The sequence below is a fragment of the Aquarana catesbeiana genome, linkage group LG04 (genome assembly GCF_042186555.1).
Source record: "Aquarana catesbeiana isolate 2022-GZ linkage group LG04, ASM4218655v1, whole genome shotgun sequence".
Classification (NCBI taxonomy): Eukaryota; Metazoa; Chordata; class Amphibia; order Anura; family Ranidae; genus Aquarana; species Aquarana catesbeiana.
In genome coordinates, this window is record NC_133327.1 from 84941021 (window position 1) to 84957172 (window position 16152).

Below are 16152 nucleotides of genomic sequence, written 5' to 3' on the forward strand. Positions count from 1 at the left end.
TTCCTTCTCTTGTCTCAGGCTCAGCCCAAATAACCGGAGAGGTCGGGGGGAAGAGGAAATGTCCGTCATGTGCGAACAAATTTAAGGAAATGTAGAACAAGCCCCTCTGTAAGCCCTGTATTGACAAATTGGTTTACAAGGAAGCAACGGGGGCCTGCAAAGAATTGATTTCTGGGGTCCAGAAAGAAATGACAGCCATTAAGACAATGCTGACAAACCTTGAAACCCCAAAACAACCAGCCGCAGTCCCCCTCCGCTTCCGCCCCCGAGGTGGGTGACGAATCAGGGGGAGAGGAATGAGATTCTTTGGATGAACCAAGTGAGGCGGCATCATCCAAATATATTCATAGCCAAGGGACAAGTTCACCCAGATACATGCTCTCACTCGAAGAGTTTGATGCCTTATTGGGGATGATCTACGAGATGCTTGAGATTAAAGAAGAGCAAGTCTCCTTGTCCTTGCATGACCAGATGTATCAGACCCTGAAGGATGACCAGGGTTTTTCCGGTACACAACGCACTGGCAGACTCTATTAAAAAAGAGTGGGTGGAACCGGAGAAAAAATAGTTTTTTCCTAAAAGTTTGAATAGGAGATTCCCTTTCAGTGAGGCTTCCACCTGTGTTTGGAATAAGGTGCCCAAAGTAGACACAGGAAACACATGCAGCCTTTAAATCCCTCCTCTTCCACCATGGCCTCAGTTATTGTGTTTCCTCCACCATGGTGGAAGCATGTGCCTAGAACCAGGGAGCTGCGCTGTCTCCAAGGTTGGAGAGTGTTAGGCTTACCGTTGTTTGTTTTTTTTACTTCAATGACCATCCCAGCCCCCCCAAGGAGTGGAGGGTGTCCTGGAGTCCCCAGTCTCTCCATCTCAGGGGAGTTTAGGGCCCGCAGAAGGTGCAGTGTTTGAGTTTCCGGATTACACTTCGTATGGCTCCAGTGGCCGGGCGGGGGCCGCTGCCGTCAGCGGCATGTCCCGCATGTCAGTTCCGGGTCCCAGCGGTCAGTGACGTCATGTCCAGTGACGCGGCTTCCTGTGGGGGCTGTGGTTCCAAACTCCTGGAACGCAGAGACCAGGGGGCGGGTCCATCAACTGGCGCTTCTGCTTCTGGCAGTCGCTGATGACGCAGGGACTGGGAAAATTTAAAAACCTGATGGTTTGTGTCATTTCTGCTGCGTTCTCTGCTAAGATGGAAGAGAGACCGACAGCCACGACGGATTCAGGCGCCCCTAGCACCGGTCAAGCCCAGGTAAGAGAGGTACAGTGATGCCTTTTTATTCTGATCCATATGGGTTTTATGTTTTTTGTTTCCTCCCTGAGGGGAGCTTGTGGCTGGAGGGTCAGAGGTTACTTCACTCGGACCCTGCAGCATGGACTGGGTGCCTTACTGTTAACACTGTTCGGGATTTCTGTTTTCTTTTTGGCTTGGTGATGGTCTAGCTGTGCACTAATGGTAACTGTTGCTAGGGACCCTAGGTTTAGTTTAAATTTTTTCTTGTTACAGGAAAAAGCATTATGAAAATCTAAACATATAAATCCAGAAAGTCAAAGGAAATGTCCTTCTTGCAAGAACCCCCTTAGAGATTCATGGCAGAAGGCGATGTGCAGATCCTGTATTAAGGACCTGGTTGAGGAAGAAACGTCCCAGCAGTAAAAGGACTTATTCTCTTCAGTACAGGAACTTACAAACTCGCTGAGTTCTGTCAAGTCCATGTTGGTACAGAACCTAGCAGCTCAGGTTGAGCCCCAGCATCCACCACCTAGTCCAAGAGCATCCTCATCCAGACCATTGGAGGCTGAGGACTCAGGTGATGAAGGGGAAGTACTCTTCTCTCAGGGATTCAGATGAGGAGGAAGAGGAAGACGATAGCCGAGCTTCTTGGTACAAGATCTTTGGAGGAAATGGATGACCTCTTGAGAGCAATCTTCACTACCCTTGAAATTCAGGAGGAAAAGGTGCAACTGTCAGTCCACAACAAAATGTACCAGGGTCTGGATGACACTAAACACAGAGTGTTTCCAGTTCATAGGGTCCTATCAGAGTCAGTCAAAAAACAATGGAAGGACCCCAAGAGAGACCCGTTCTTCTCCAAGACCCTTAGGAGAAGGTTTCCTTTCGAAGATAAGGAGTCCGAGGTTTGGAATAAGAAACCACGGGTAGATGCCGCTTTTTCGCAGGTTTGGGGGTGCTAAAGGATGCGATGGATAAGAAGGCAGACTCCCTCCAGAAAAAAGCCTGGAATTCCACATCAGTCAGCCTCAAACCTGCTATGGCTTCCACGGTTGTGGCAAGGAACCTGGAATGCTGGTTGGAGAAGCTGAAAAGCCATGTTGAAGCGGGCACACCACAAAAAGATCAGCTGGAGTCTTTTCCTTTAATATTAAAAGCAGTTAAGTTTATGGCTGATGCGTCTTCTGAATCAGTCAAGTTGGCAGCAAGGTCATCAGCACTGGTGAATTCAGGCAGATGTGCAGTCTGGCTGAAGACCTGGTCTGGTGACACAGCTTTCAAGGTTAAGCTATGCAGTTTACATTTTTCGGGTGATCTCCTTTTTGGTCCAGACCTTGAAACAGTCTTAGACAGGACAGCCAACAATAAAACGGCTTTCCCTGCTAAGAAGAAACAACCAATTAAAAATAATTTTTGTGCTGTTCAACAGCCCCATAAAAGTAAGGAGCAGGACCATAAGAGCCGTTGGGGCTCCCAAAGGGGTAAGGGATGAGGAGGAGTTCTTTTCAGATCTCCCCAGACCAGCCCTCCAAAAGTAAGTGACAATCTTGCCCCAGTGGGGGGAAGATTGTCTGCTTTTCACCTACAGTGGAACAAGACATCTCCAAGTCTGTTCCTGAAAAGCATCATAGCTCAGGGATACAGGCTGGAATTCTCAGTCACACCCGAGCAGAATTTATGTTACATGCCTACCGAGAGATCGGGAAAAATGATGAGCCTGCTGCAGGATCTGATCCAACAAGAAGTGATTATCCAAGTTCCAAAAAGTCAGGAGGGCAGAAGCTTCTACTCCCATATTTTCCCAGTGAAGAAACCTTCGGGGAAGTATTGATTGATTCTGTACTTAAAGATCTTGAACAAATCAATTCGGTACAAGCATTTCAGGATGGACACACTTTTTTCAGTTGCGAAATTGCTGACTCCAAACTGTTTCATGGTATCCCTAGATGTAAGGGATGCTTATCCTCATGTTCCGATAAATCAGGCTTCTCAACGCTTTCTACGCCTGGCCCTGGATCTGGGGACCTCAGTCTGGCACCTCCAATTCAGAGCTCTGCCGTTCAGACTTTCATCCTCCCCCAGAATCTTCACAAAAATTATGGCGGAAGCTCTGGAACCTCTGAAGTTGAGAGGGATTTCAGTTGTCTCCTATCTGGATGACCTGTTCTTCGCAGACTCCAAAAACAAGTCTTGTCAAATCTCCAAGTGTCCCAGGCTCACCTCAAGAATTTAGGGTGGCTCCTAAATCTGGAAAAGTCAAATCTGGAACCCTCACAGGAGATGAAGTTTCTGGGTTATACCATAAACTCGGTGCTTCAAAAATTTTTTCAACCACAGAAAAAAAGGGAGAAGATCCAATCAGTGGTGAAACAGGTTCAGAACAACCTTTCAGTGTCAGCCAGGTCAGCTATGGCGTGTCAGTGTCAGCCAGGTCTTAGGCCTTCTTACGGCATCGATTCCTGCCATTCAGTGGGCCGGATTGCATTCTAGACCTCTCCAGTTAAACATCCTACGCAGTTGGTCTTACCAGGAGCCACTAGAGCAGTGGTTCTCAACCTGGGGGTCGGGACCCCCTCGGGGGTCGAATGACGATTTGCTAGGGGTCACCAAATCCTGGGCTGTTCCTGAGGCTCTCCCAGCCTTTTCGTGGCCACCCAGCTGGCCTGTTCCTGGAGCCTGCGGCCGCCCACTCAGCCTCTCTGCAGTCGCCCATTCAGTTCGCGGCATGGCTGGGGGGGTGGAGACTAGAGTTCAGCTGACTGGTGAGGAATGTGAAGTGGAAGGGGCTGAAGGAGACCCTATCTCCTGATTTCGGCATAGGGGTTACTGCTGTGAGACACCAAAAAGTCGGAGACACAGTGAAGCCAAAGACACAGTGAGTAACACTACTTGTGATTGTAGTTGCCATTAAAAGTCCCCACTACAGTGCTCAGATCAGCAGATGACCTTGATCAAGAGCACCTAAGTTGCCTGATCAGAACTTTCCCAGCACTGCCACTGATCCCACCCCCCATCAGCACTGCCACTCATCCTATTCCCCCCACCCCCTCACCAAGGAGTAAGAGAAGGAATAAAAATAGAGAATACATATAAGGGAGAGGAAAAGAGGGGGAGGAAAAAAGAAAAAGGGAGAGAAAGAATAAGAGAAAGAACAAGAAAGACGGCTAGAGAGAGGGATGGGGGAAAAAAACAAGAAATTAGGATAGAGAGAGATAAAAGGGAAAGAAAGGAGAGCAAAGGAAAAGAGTGGTACATCCACAATGTAACATAAGGGGTTTTAATACTGTACAAGTAAAAGGGACTCAGGGAGTGCTAAATATCTATGGGTTAGGGGCGCAAATTACTTGTCTTGCCTTCAGTGCTGACAATCCACGCTATGAAAATAATTTTACTGTTAGGGGTCCCCACAACTTGGAAAATTTTATCAAGGGGTCACGGTACTAGGTGAGTTGAGAACCACTGCACTAGAGAAACAGATAAAGCTTTCCTTAAAGGTAAAGAGGGCACTCTGGTGGTGGAGAAATCCATCAAACCTGACAAAAGGTCTTTCTTGGGTCTTTCCCCTGGACAAGCGTCTAACGACGGATGTGAGTTCTTGGGGCTGGGGAGCCCACCTGGATGGTCAGACTTCTCAGGGGGTCTGGTCCAAGTTAGAAGCCCGAAAATCCTCAAACAGGCGGGAACTGAAGGCAATTTTTCTCGGTCTCCTAGCCTTTCAACATGTAGTATGGGCGGCACAGTGGTGTAGTGGATAGGGATGAGCTTCGTGTTCGAGTCGAACCCATGTTCGACTCGAACATCGGCTGTTCGATCGTTCGCCGAATTGCGAACGTTATGGGCCGTTCGCGCTAAATTCGTGTGGCGCGTCACGGCCCATAATTCACTGCGGCATCGCAGTGCATTGCTGGCTGATGATTGGCCAAGCATGCACTATGACCCGCATGCTTGGCCAATCACAGCGCCGTCAGTAGAGAGAGCTGTAATTGGCCAAAGCCAGGGTGGCTTTGGCCAATTATGGCTCAGGGGATTTAGTACACACCCCACACTATATAAGGCCGCCTGCACGGCGGCCCTGTGTAGTGTGTGTTCCGGTGTGCTGAGAGATAGAGAGAGAGAGAGACAGTGTCATTTGATTTGAGTTAGATAGATTAGGCAGAACAGTCAGTCAGTTAGCTGCACTTACAGTGTATTGTGTATATATATGCATCCCAGGTGTTGCATATATATATATACACTGTATTCAGTTTAGCTAGATCCGTTCCTGTTATCTTCTATCTAGACTATTTACATTTAATGCAGTGCGTCCTGCTCACAGTGTTCAGCTAGATCCGTTCCTGCTATTTACATTTAGTGCAGTGCGTCCTGCTCACAGTGTTCAGCTAGATCCGTTCCTGTTATCTTCTAGACTATTTACATTTAGTGCAGTGCGTCCTGCTCACAGTGTTCAGCTAGATCCGTTCCTGCAATTTACATTTAGTGCAGTGCGTCCTGCTCACAGTGTTCAGCTAGATCCGTTCCTGCTATTTACATTTAGTGCAGTGCGTCCTGCTCACAGTGTTCAGCTAGATCCGTTCCTGCTATTTACATTTAGTGCAGTGCGTCCTGCTCACAGTGTTCAGCTAGATCCGTTCCTGCTATTTACATTTAGTGCAGTGCGTCCTGCTCACAGTGTTCAGCTAGATCCGTTCCTGTTATCTTCTAGACTATTTACATTTAGTGCAGTGCGTCCTGCTCACAGTGTTCAGCTAGATCCGTTCCTGCAATTTACATTTAGTGCAGTGCGTCCTGCTCACAGTGTTCAGCTAGATCCGTTCCTGCTATTTACATTTAGTGCAGTGCGTCCTGCTCACAGTGTTCAGCTAGATCCGTTCCTGCTATTTACATTTAGTGCAGTGCGTCCTGCTCACAGTGTTCAGCTAGATCCGTTCCTGCTATTTACATTTAGTGCAGTGCGTCCTGCTCACAGTGTTCAGCTAGATCCGTTCCTGCTATTTACATTTAGTGCAGTGCGTCCTGCTCACAGTGTTCAGCTAGATCCGTTCCTGTTAAATTCCTACTGACCGGCAGGCTTGTCTGGTTACAGTATATAAAGCTACCTGAAGAAAATTACAGGTGTTCTATTTGATCCTATTAGTACCACGGTCAGGCAGCTAGACTATTTACATTTAGTACAGTGCGTCCTGCTCACAGTGTTCAGCTAGATCCGTTCCTGTTATCTTCCTACTGACAGGCAGGCTTGTCTGGTTACAGTATATAAAGCTACCTGAAGAAAATTACAGGTGTTCTATTTGATCCTATTAGTACCACGGTCAGGCAGCTAGACTATTTACATTTAGTACAGTGCGTCCTGCTCACAGTGTACAGCTAGATCCGTTCCTGTTATCTTCCTACTGACAGGCAGGCTTGTCTGGTTACAGTATATAAAGCTACTTGAAGAAAATTACAGGTGTTCTATCCCAGCTTAGTGCAGCTACAGGCCATTAGTATGTCTGGAAGGCCAAGAAGGAGAGGCAGACAGTCACAAGCCAATAAGAGAGGGCAAGCAGGCTCTGTGTCTAGTGCTGGTCGTGGAGACGGTGCATCCTCATCAGCACGTGGCCATGGGACACGCTTGGCCTTTTTTTCGGCAGCTGGCCATGTTGAGCCGCAACATGCGGAAGACTTGGTCGAGTGGATGACCAAGCCGTCCTCCTCCTCCTCATCCTCTCTCACCCATGCCCAGGGTGCTTTGTCTGGCAAAGCAGCGGCCTCTTCCCTCAGCTCAATGTCATCAGTGACTCCTTCCCTAGCTCCACCATGTCCTCATGAGGATTCCCTCGAACTGTTTGACCACAGTGTTGGGTACATGCTCCAGGAGGATGCCCAGCGTTTGGAAGGCTCTGATGACGATACTGAGCTCGATGAAGGCAGTAACATGAGCGCGGACAGAGGGGGTGCCCAAGAAGGACAGCAATCTGGCAGTCATGCTCCCCCTGCTGCAGCATACTGCCAGGTTTGCTCCAGTGATGAGGAGGGAGGGGATGATGAGGTCACTGACTCAACGTGGGTGCCTGATAGGAGAGAGGAGGAGGAGGAGGAGGAGGAGGAGGAGGAGGCGGCAGCACATCACCAACGAGGCAGGATGCCCTCCAGGGGCCAGCCTAAGGGCAGCACATTGACTGCATCACACCCCAAAGCTCCACATGTGCAGGGCGCTGCAGTCTCTGCGCGTTATTCAAAAAGTTCTTTGGTGTGGGCCTTTTTTGAGACGAGTGCATCAGATCGCACCGCTGCTATTTGCAACATATGTCTCAAGCGTATCTCGCGTGGCCAAAATATCTCCCGCTTGGGTACCACATGCTTGACCAGACATATGTTGACCTGCCATGCAGTTCGTTGGCAAGCGTATCTAAAAGACCCACACCAAAGAACAAAGAGGATCTCTCCTTGCTCCTCATCAGCTGAGATTTCCAACCCCACTAGACCTTCAGTCCTCTCTGAGACCTGCAGTGAGAGGAATGAAGGTGTAGAATTAGGTGTGTCACAGCCAAGTACTTGTGGGCAATCTGCTTTTGGTACACCGACGTCAGATTGTACCAGGCAAATTTCCCTGCCCCAGCTGCTGCACCGCCGAAAGAAGTTTGCTCCCAGCCATCCACATGCCCAGCGGTTGAATGCTAGCTTGGCAAAATTGCTAGCACTTCAACTGCTGCCTTTTCAGTTGGTAGACTCTGCCCCCTTCCGTGAGTTTGTGGAATGTGCGGTTCCTCAGTGGCAGGTACCCAAACGCCACTTTTTCTCACGGAAGGCGATTCCGGCTCTCTACCGGCATGTGGAAGGCAATGTCCATGCCTCGCGGTCAGCGGTAAGGTGCATATTACCGCTGACTCATGGTCCAGCAGGCATGGACAGGGACGTTACCTAAGTTTCACGGCGCATTGGGTGACTCTGCTGGCAGCTGGGAAGGATGCAGGACAAGGTGCAGTAGTGTTGGAGGTTGTTCCGCCACCACGCCTCCAAAATGCTGATTGTGACACACCTCTCTCCTCCACCCCCTCCTCTTCTTCTTCCTCCATGGCCTCTTCCTCGGAACCAGCGGTGCTCCGTAGGCGTTCAAGGGGCTACGCAAGTACGCAGGCCAAAAGATGCCATGCGGTGCTTGAGCTGGTGTGCTTGGGGGACAGGAGCCACACTGGGGCAGAGGTTCTGTCAGCTCTGCAGGGGCAGGTTCAGAGGTGGTTGACGCCACGCCAACTTAAGGCAGGAATGGTGGTTTGCGACAATGGCACCAACCTCCTCTCTGCCCTCCGACAGGGACAAATGACCCATGTGCCCTGTTTGGCTCACGTCCTTAACTTGGTGGTGCAGCGGTTCTTGGGCAGGTACCCGGGCTTACAGGATGTCCTGAGGCAGGCCAGGAAAGTCTGTGTGCATTTCCGCCGGTCATATAATGCCAGTGCTCGGCTGACGGACCTCCAAAAGGAGTTTAACCTGCCCAAGAACCGCCTAATCTGTGACATGCCCACCAGGTGGAACTCAACGTTGGCCATGCTGCAGCGGCTGCACACGCAGCAGAGGGCCATCAATGAGTACCTGTGCGACTATGGCACCAGGACAGGGTCAGGGGAGCTTGGTTTTTTTTCCCCACGCCAGTGGGCCATGATCAGGGATGCATGCACTGTCCTGTCACCATTCGAGGAGGCCACGAGGATGGTGAGCAGTGACAGTGCATGCATCAGTGACACTGTCCCCCTTGTCCACCTGTTGGAGCACACGCTGCGTGGAATAATGGACAGGGCACTTGAGGCAGAACAGAGGCAGGAAGAGGAGGACTTCCTTAGCTCTCAAGGCCCCCTTTATCCAGACAGTGTTCCTGCGTGCCCGCCGATCACACAGGAAGAGGACGAGGAGGAAGAGGAGGAGGAGGAAGATTGTGTCAGTATGGAGGTGGAGCCTGGCACTCAGCATCAGCAGCAGTCTTTAAGGGATCAGTCCCAAGAAACACATGGACTTGTACGTGGCTGGGAGGAGGTGGCTGCGGACCATGTCGTTCTTAGTGACCCAGAGGACTCCGGACCGAATGCCTCAGCAAACCTACGCTGCATGGCCTCCCTGATCCTGCAAAGCCTGCGTAAGGATCCTCGTATTCGTGGTATCAAGGAGAAGGACCAATACTGGCTGGCAACCCTCCTTGATCCACGTTACAAGGGTAAGGTTGCAGACCTTATCTTGCCATCGCAGAGGGAGCAGAGGATGAAACATCTTCGGGAGGCCTTGCAGAAAGGTCTGTGCAACGCGTTCCCAGAGACTGGGAGGTTACAAACTCCTGTTTCTGGACAACGTGTTGCTGAGGCTTCGGTCAGTCAAAGAAGGAGCGGTGGAGAAGGTGGCCGTCTGACCGATGCGTTCAGACAATTTTTTGGTCCGCAGCCCCAAGGTATGATCGGTTCCAGCAACCATCGCCAGCGTCTGTTTTACATGGTGCAGGAATACCTAGGGGCAAGATCAGACTTGGACACCTTTCCCACCGAAAATCCTCTGGGTTACTGGGTCTTGAGGATGGATCACTGGCCAGAGCTTGCACAGTATGCAATTGAGCTACTGGCCTGTCCTGCATCCAGCGTTCTTTCGGAACGCACATTCAGTGCAGCTGGAGGAGTGGTAACCGATCACAGGGTGCGTCTGTCCACCGACTCGGTCGATCGGCTGACCTTCATAAAAATGAATGAGTCTTGGATCACCACCAGCTACCAAGCACCTGATGCTGATGTAACCGAATAATTTTTTTTGAAATCTCAGATCCCTTCAAAGACTGCCTATGCTGATGCTGAGTGACTATCCCTGAGTAATTATCCTCTTCCTCCTCAATCATCACGCTGATAGCTTGTAAGAACATTTTTGGTTCTGGGCGCCACCACCAGTGCCTAAGGCACAATTTTTCAGCCCCTGTTTAACAGGGGCGTGTAATTACAATTTTTGATGTAATACTTTGCAGCAGGGCTCGTTCCTGCATTCCAACTAGAGTGTCTGTGAGGGGTTGCAGTGTTGTGGCACCAGCACCAGTGCCTAGGGCCCAATTTTTCTGCCCCTGTCTAACAGGGGCGTGTAATTACAATTTTTGATGCAATACTTTGCAGCAGGGCTCGTTCCTGCGTTCCAACTAGAGTGTCTGTGAGGGGTTGCAGTGTTGTGGCACCAGCACCAGTGCCTAAGGCCCAATTTTTCTGCCCCTGTCTAACAGGGGCGTGTAATTACAATTTTTGATGCAATACTTTGCAGCAGGGCTCGTTCCTGCGTTCCAACTAGAGTGTCTGTGAGGGGTTGCAGTGTTGTGGCACCAGCACCAGTGCCTAAGGCCCAATTTTTCTGCCCCTGTCTAACAGGGGCGTGTAATTACAATTTTTGATGCAATACTTTGCAGCAGGGCTCGTTCCTGCGTTCCAACTAGGGTGTCTGTGAGGGGTTGCAGTGTTGTGGCACCAGCACCAGTGCCTAAGGCCCAATTTTTCTGCCCCTGTCTAACAGGGGCGTGTAATTACAATTTTTGAAGCAATAATTTGCAGCAGGGCTCGTTCCTGCGTTCCAACTAGAGTGTCTGTGAGGGGTTGCAGTGTTGTGGCACCAGCACCAGTGCCTAAGGCCTAATTTTTCAGCTCCTGTTCAACAGGGGCATGTAATTACAATTCTTGATCTAATATTTCACAGCAGGGCCCTGTGAGGGCTTACAGTGTTGTGGCCACAGCAACACCTAAGGCCCAAATTTCTGCTGAGTATATAGGGCAGGACCCTACTTTCAAACATCTAACTTACAAACGACTCCTACTTGCAAACGGAAGGAGACAACAGGAAGTGAGATGAAATCTACCCCTAGGAAGGGAAATTCTCTCCTGTAAGAGTTAATATGGGAAAACAATTTCTCCTTTCCACTGATGCTTTCCAATCCTTGTTCCACAAAAAAACCCAAATTTTCAAAAAACATTTTTCATTGGGACAAAAAAGTGAGGTGAAATCTTCTGAAGAGGAGGAAAGACAGCAAAACAAATGTCACAGGGGTGATAACCCTTCCCTATGTTTTCCAAAAAGCTTAGAAAAGATTTTTTGGCTGGAGCTAAACACGTTAAAAATGTTCAAAATTACAAACAGATTCTACTTAACAACAAACCTACAGTCCCTGTCTTGTTTGCACCGCCTGTATACTGCTGTTCAGAATATATAGGGCCTGGTGGCCCCACACCTTTCCTTATTTTAATTTGGGTGCGGGGTTCCCCTTAATATCCATACAAGACCCAAAGGGCCTGGTAATGGACTGGGGGGTACCCATGCCGTTTGTCTCACTGATTTTCATCCATATTGCCATGACCCGACATGACATTAAACCCGCAAGCAGTTTTAAATGAGATTTTTTCCTTTAAAAATGACATTTGGTGCAGGGACTGTTCTAAACATGGGAAACACGCGTCACTTTACAGGCATACTATAGACACCCCCCAGGTACGATATTTAAAGGAATATTTCACTTTTTTTTTTTTTACTTTAAGCATCATTAAAATCACTGCTCCCGAAAAAACGGCCGTTTTTAAAAGTTTTTTTTGCATTGATACATGTCCCCTGGGGTAGGACCCGGGTCCCCAAACCCTTTTTAGGACAATACCATGCAAATTAGCCTTTAAAATGAGCACTTTTGATTTCGAACGTTCGAGTCCCATAGACGTCAATGGGGTTCTAACGTTCGTGCGAACTTTCGGTCCGTTCGCGGGTTCTGGTGCGAACCGAACCGGGGGGTGTTCGGCTCATCCCTAGTAGTGGATAGCACTTTTGTCTAGCAGTAAGAAGGGTCGCTGGTTCGAATCCCAACCATGACACTACCTGCCTGGAGTTTGCATGTTCTCCCTGTGCCTGCGTGGGTTTCCTCCGGGTACTCCGGTTTCCTCCCATACTCCAAAGACATGCTGGTAAGTTAATTGGATCCTGTCTAAATTGTCCCTAGTATGCATGAATGTGAGTTAGGGACCATTAGATTGTAAGCTCCTTGAGGGTAGGGACTGATGGGAATGTACAATGTATATGTAAAAGTGCTGCGTAAATTGATGGCGCTATATAAGTACCTGAAATAAATAAATAAATACTAAATAGTAAGGGGCCATCATGTTCAGGTTCTTTCAGACAGTACAACTGCGGTAGCCTATATACTGAAGCAAGGAGGAACCAGGAGCAGAGGGCTCCTAGAGTTGGCCAGTCAGCTACTTACCTGGGCGGAACAGAACGTGGCCTCATTGTCAGTAGTCCACCTGAAAGGATCTCAGAATCTACTAGCAGTTCTTCTAAGCAGAAGGAGGATGGTGGAAGCAGAGTGGAGCCTGAACCAAGACGTTTTCTTGATGGTCTTGATGGAACTCAAAAGTACGCAAATTCTTCTCTCTCCACCGAGAAGATCAAGCAGTAGGCATAGATGCCTTCGCCCATCCATGGCATTATTACCTCTCCTCCGCTTTTCCCCCTTTCCTCTGATACCACTGGTCCTAAGGAAATTCAGGGAAGAAAAGACAAATCTGATCCTGGTCACTCCCTTCTGGCCAAAAAGGCCTTGGTTCATGGCTCTATTAAATCTGGCCACAGAACCTCCATGGAAGCTACCATCCAGAAAAGATCTACTAATGCAGGGGTCAGTGAACCATCCAGAAGCGGACTATCTACAGCTAATGGCTTGGTTTCTGAGGAAGACCTCTTGAAGCCAAAGGGGCTGTCCAAAAAAGTGGTAAAGACCCTTCTTTCCAGTAGAAAAGAAGTCACTCGGGCTATATACATAAAGGTCTGGAAAAAATGTAATTCCTGGTGTGCTTCTAAAGGCCTCCAGGTTAAAAGTTCAGTATCTGTTCTTGAATTTCTCCATGAGGGAATGGAGAAGGGACTGGCAGCCAGCACCCTGAAAACCCAGGTGGCCGCTTTATCTGTTTATTTTGAAAGAACTTTATCCAAGGAAGTTTTAATTTCAAGGTTTTTCAGGGCACTTGCACGAATTAGGCCAGTAGCCCTCAAAGATTTTGCCAGTTGGGATTTGTCTATTGTTTTGCAGGGTCTCACAGGAGCTCCGTTTGAACCCTTACAAGAAGCATCCTTGCAGAATTTGGTTCTCAAAAAATTTTTCTGGTGGCTATCACCTCTGCAAGAAGAATCAGCGAGCTCCAGGCTCTGGCAGTTACAGAACCTTTCCTGAAAGTTTATGCAGACAGAGTGGTCCTTCAAACAGAGCCAGCATTTCTTCCCAAGGTTTCTTCAACCTTTCACCGCTCACAAGATATAGTCCTGACCACTGGGGGGGTCTGTACTAATGAAGGTGGGGGTGGTTTGTATTCCTCACATCTGTGTGTGTGTGTGTATATATATATGTGTGTGTTCTATGAGAGAGATACAGATATATATATATATACACACACACACACACACACACACACACACACACACACACACACACACACACACACACACACACACACAGAGTTTTGCAAAAACCACACTAATGGAAGACTAGAGCAAAACTGTGATCCACCCTACTAACCTCTTTTTCCATTCCAGCATTATCGCTTCTCTGCCTTTTTGGCCATGAAAATGTCACGTCGACTTTAGCCCTTAGGGGTGTCCCTGTTGCCCAGCTGAGACGTTGATAGGCTTTTTGATCTGCCCAAGCCACTTGGTCCCTGTGGGGTACCCTCTGCTCGGCCTTGTAGGATTGTCGATTAGCCCAATAGCAGCAAGTAGGTGAAGTCGAATTGAATCGACAATCCTACAAGGCCGAGCAGAGGGTACCCCACAGGGACCAAGCGGCTTGGGCAGATCAAAATGCCTATCAAGGGGCGTGGCTAACAGCCGAGCTGAATGGAAGCCTGATCTCACAGCTCCTGCATTGAACGGAGAAACGGACCCCAAATTACAGCATCTGACCCTCAAAAATGCAGCCCTCAGACTCCCACAACCTGGGGAACCAGAACGGAACCTCTAGAAAAAGAAAAGAATACAGGATTCCCACGAAAATCACAGATTTCCTCATCTTCCCTTAGGGAGATAAAATCCAAGATGGCCACCGCAGCAATGTGCTGCACACATAGGATTCCTACACTGACCTGCCTGATGCTGAAGAACCCTCCATTTCACCTCAGCATAACTCCTCGGGCTCCCAGCTATCCTCCGGACCCCCATCCACCTCCTGCTAAAGCAAGGATGCGACTGGATATAACTGATCAGCTACAGGAGGTAAGGCCTGCTTTAGAAAACCTCCTCACACATCCACCTGCATCTTCCCCCATAGCAGCCTTCCCCACTACTAATCAGCCTGTCAAAGAAACTATGATGAAAGAGATGCTGATGTCCCTTCACAGCTCCCTCCAATCTGACATTTCCTCAATGTTTATCGCATTTAAAACAGAAATGCTGCACACAGGGCAGAAAATGGGGATTATGGAAAAACAAATGGGTGTCATGACAGAAACAGTTAATGACCTAGTAGACGCACATGATCATACCAGAGAAGAGCACCGCCGGGTGTGTGCCAAAATGGCGGATCTCGAGGATCGCTCGCGGCGTCAAAATGTTAAAATCAGAGGAATCCCTGAGACTATCCTGCCTGCAGATCTAAATTCCTATGCTAGGAAATTGATCTCAACACTCCTCCCAGATCTCCCACCGATCGAGATGATCATCGATCACATCCACCGTCTACCAAAACCTCCTCATCTACCTGCAGAAGTACCACGCGACACTCTGATGCGCATCCACTTCAACCACAACAAGGACATGCTCCTTACACAATCCAGATGCCTGGGAGAGCTCCTACATCCATATGCAAAGCTGCAACTTTTTGCTGACATCTCCCAATACACCCGGCAACAGAGACGTCAACTGCAAACGATCACAAAACCCCTCAACAATCACAAGATCCCATACCAATGGGGCTTCCCCACCAAGCTGATGGTTAACAGAAATGGAGTGCATCACAACATCCACACCGCAGAAGAAGGCATACAATTGCTCAAAAATTGGGGTATTATACCTGAAGGTTGACACTCCAACCCCAGTGACCCACAATTCACACTCGCAATCTTTCCACTCCGGTCATTCACCTCACCACCACAAATGACTTCCAAATCAGTGATGCTGTCAATATAATATCAGAAAGCACTCCGGTTCAGTGCCTGCTCATTGCAGTTAGTTTACAAACTTTACCCTCATCTTCATTCAGCAGTCCCTAACACACTGCTGACACCTGTTTTCCTCTACCCTCTTGTCTACCACTAACCACCCTATTGTTTCTCTCCCTTCCTTCCTCATCCACGGGAGCTCCAGTACATCGGATCCAGGACTTATAGCTGACCTCAACCTCCTCGAGCAATTCACCCACCTGTGGAACTGTAAGTAACACATTACTCCACTTTATTTACATGCCACCCTCAAAATGCCTAAATTTCTGTCACTGAACGTGAAAGGCCTGAATCATCATGCCAAACGATCATCAATGTGGCGAACAGCCCAAGATTCCCACTGTGATGTCATGTGAATCCAGGAAACACACTTTCAGACAAATGCTGAACCTCAATGCTCCAACAAAAATTTCTCTAATATCTTTAGAGCCTCAGGCCCTGACAAAAAAAACGGAGTCATGATAGCCGTCAGAAATACATGTTCATTCACCCTACATGACAGTCTTCAAGATGTTGCGGGAAGATATCTGGCATTGAAATGCTCATTAAATAACGTTCAATATACCATTGTATCAGTATACGCCCCCAACAAGAAACAGATCCACTTTCTATCCAAATTGATGAAGAAAATCAATCGCTTTAAACAGGGTCATCTTGTCATCTGTGGAGATTTTAATATAGTACCTGACAACTCCATTGACTCTTCCTCCCACTCTAGCAGATTCACATCTCCTATGGGACCGTTTATCC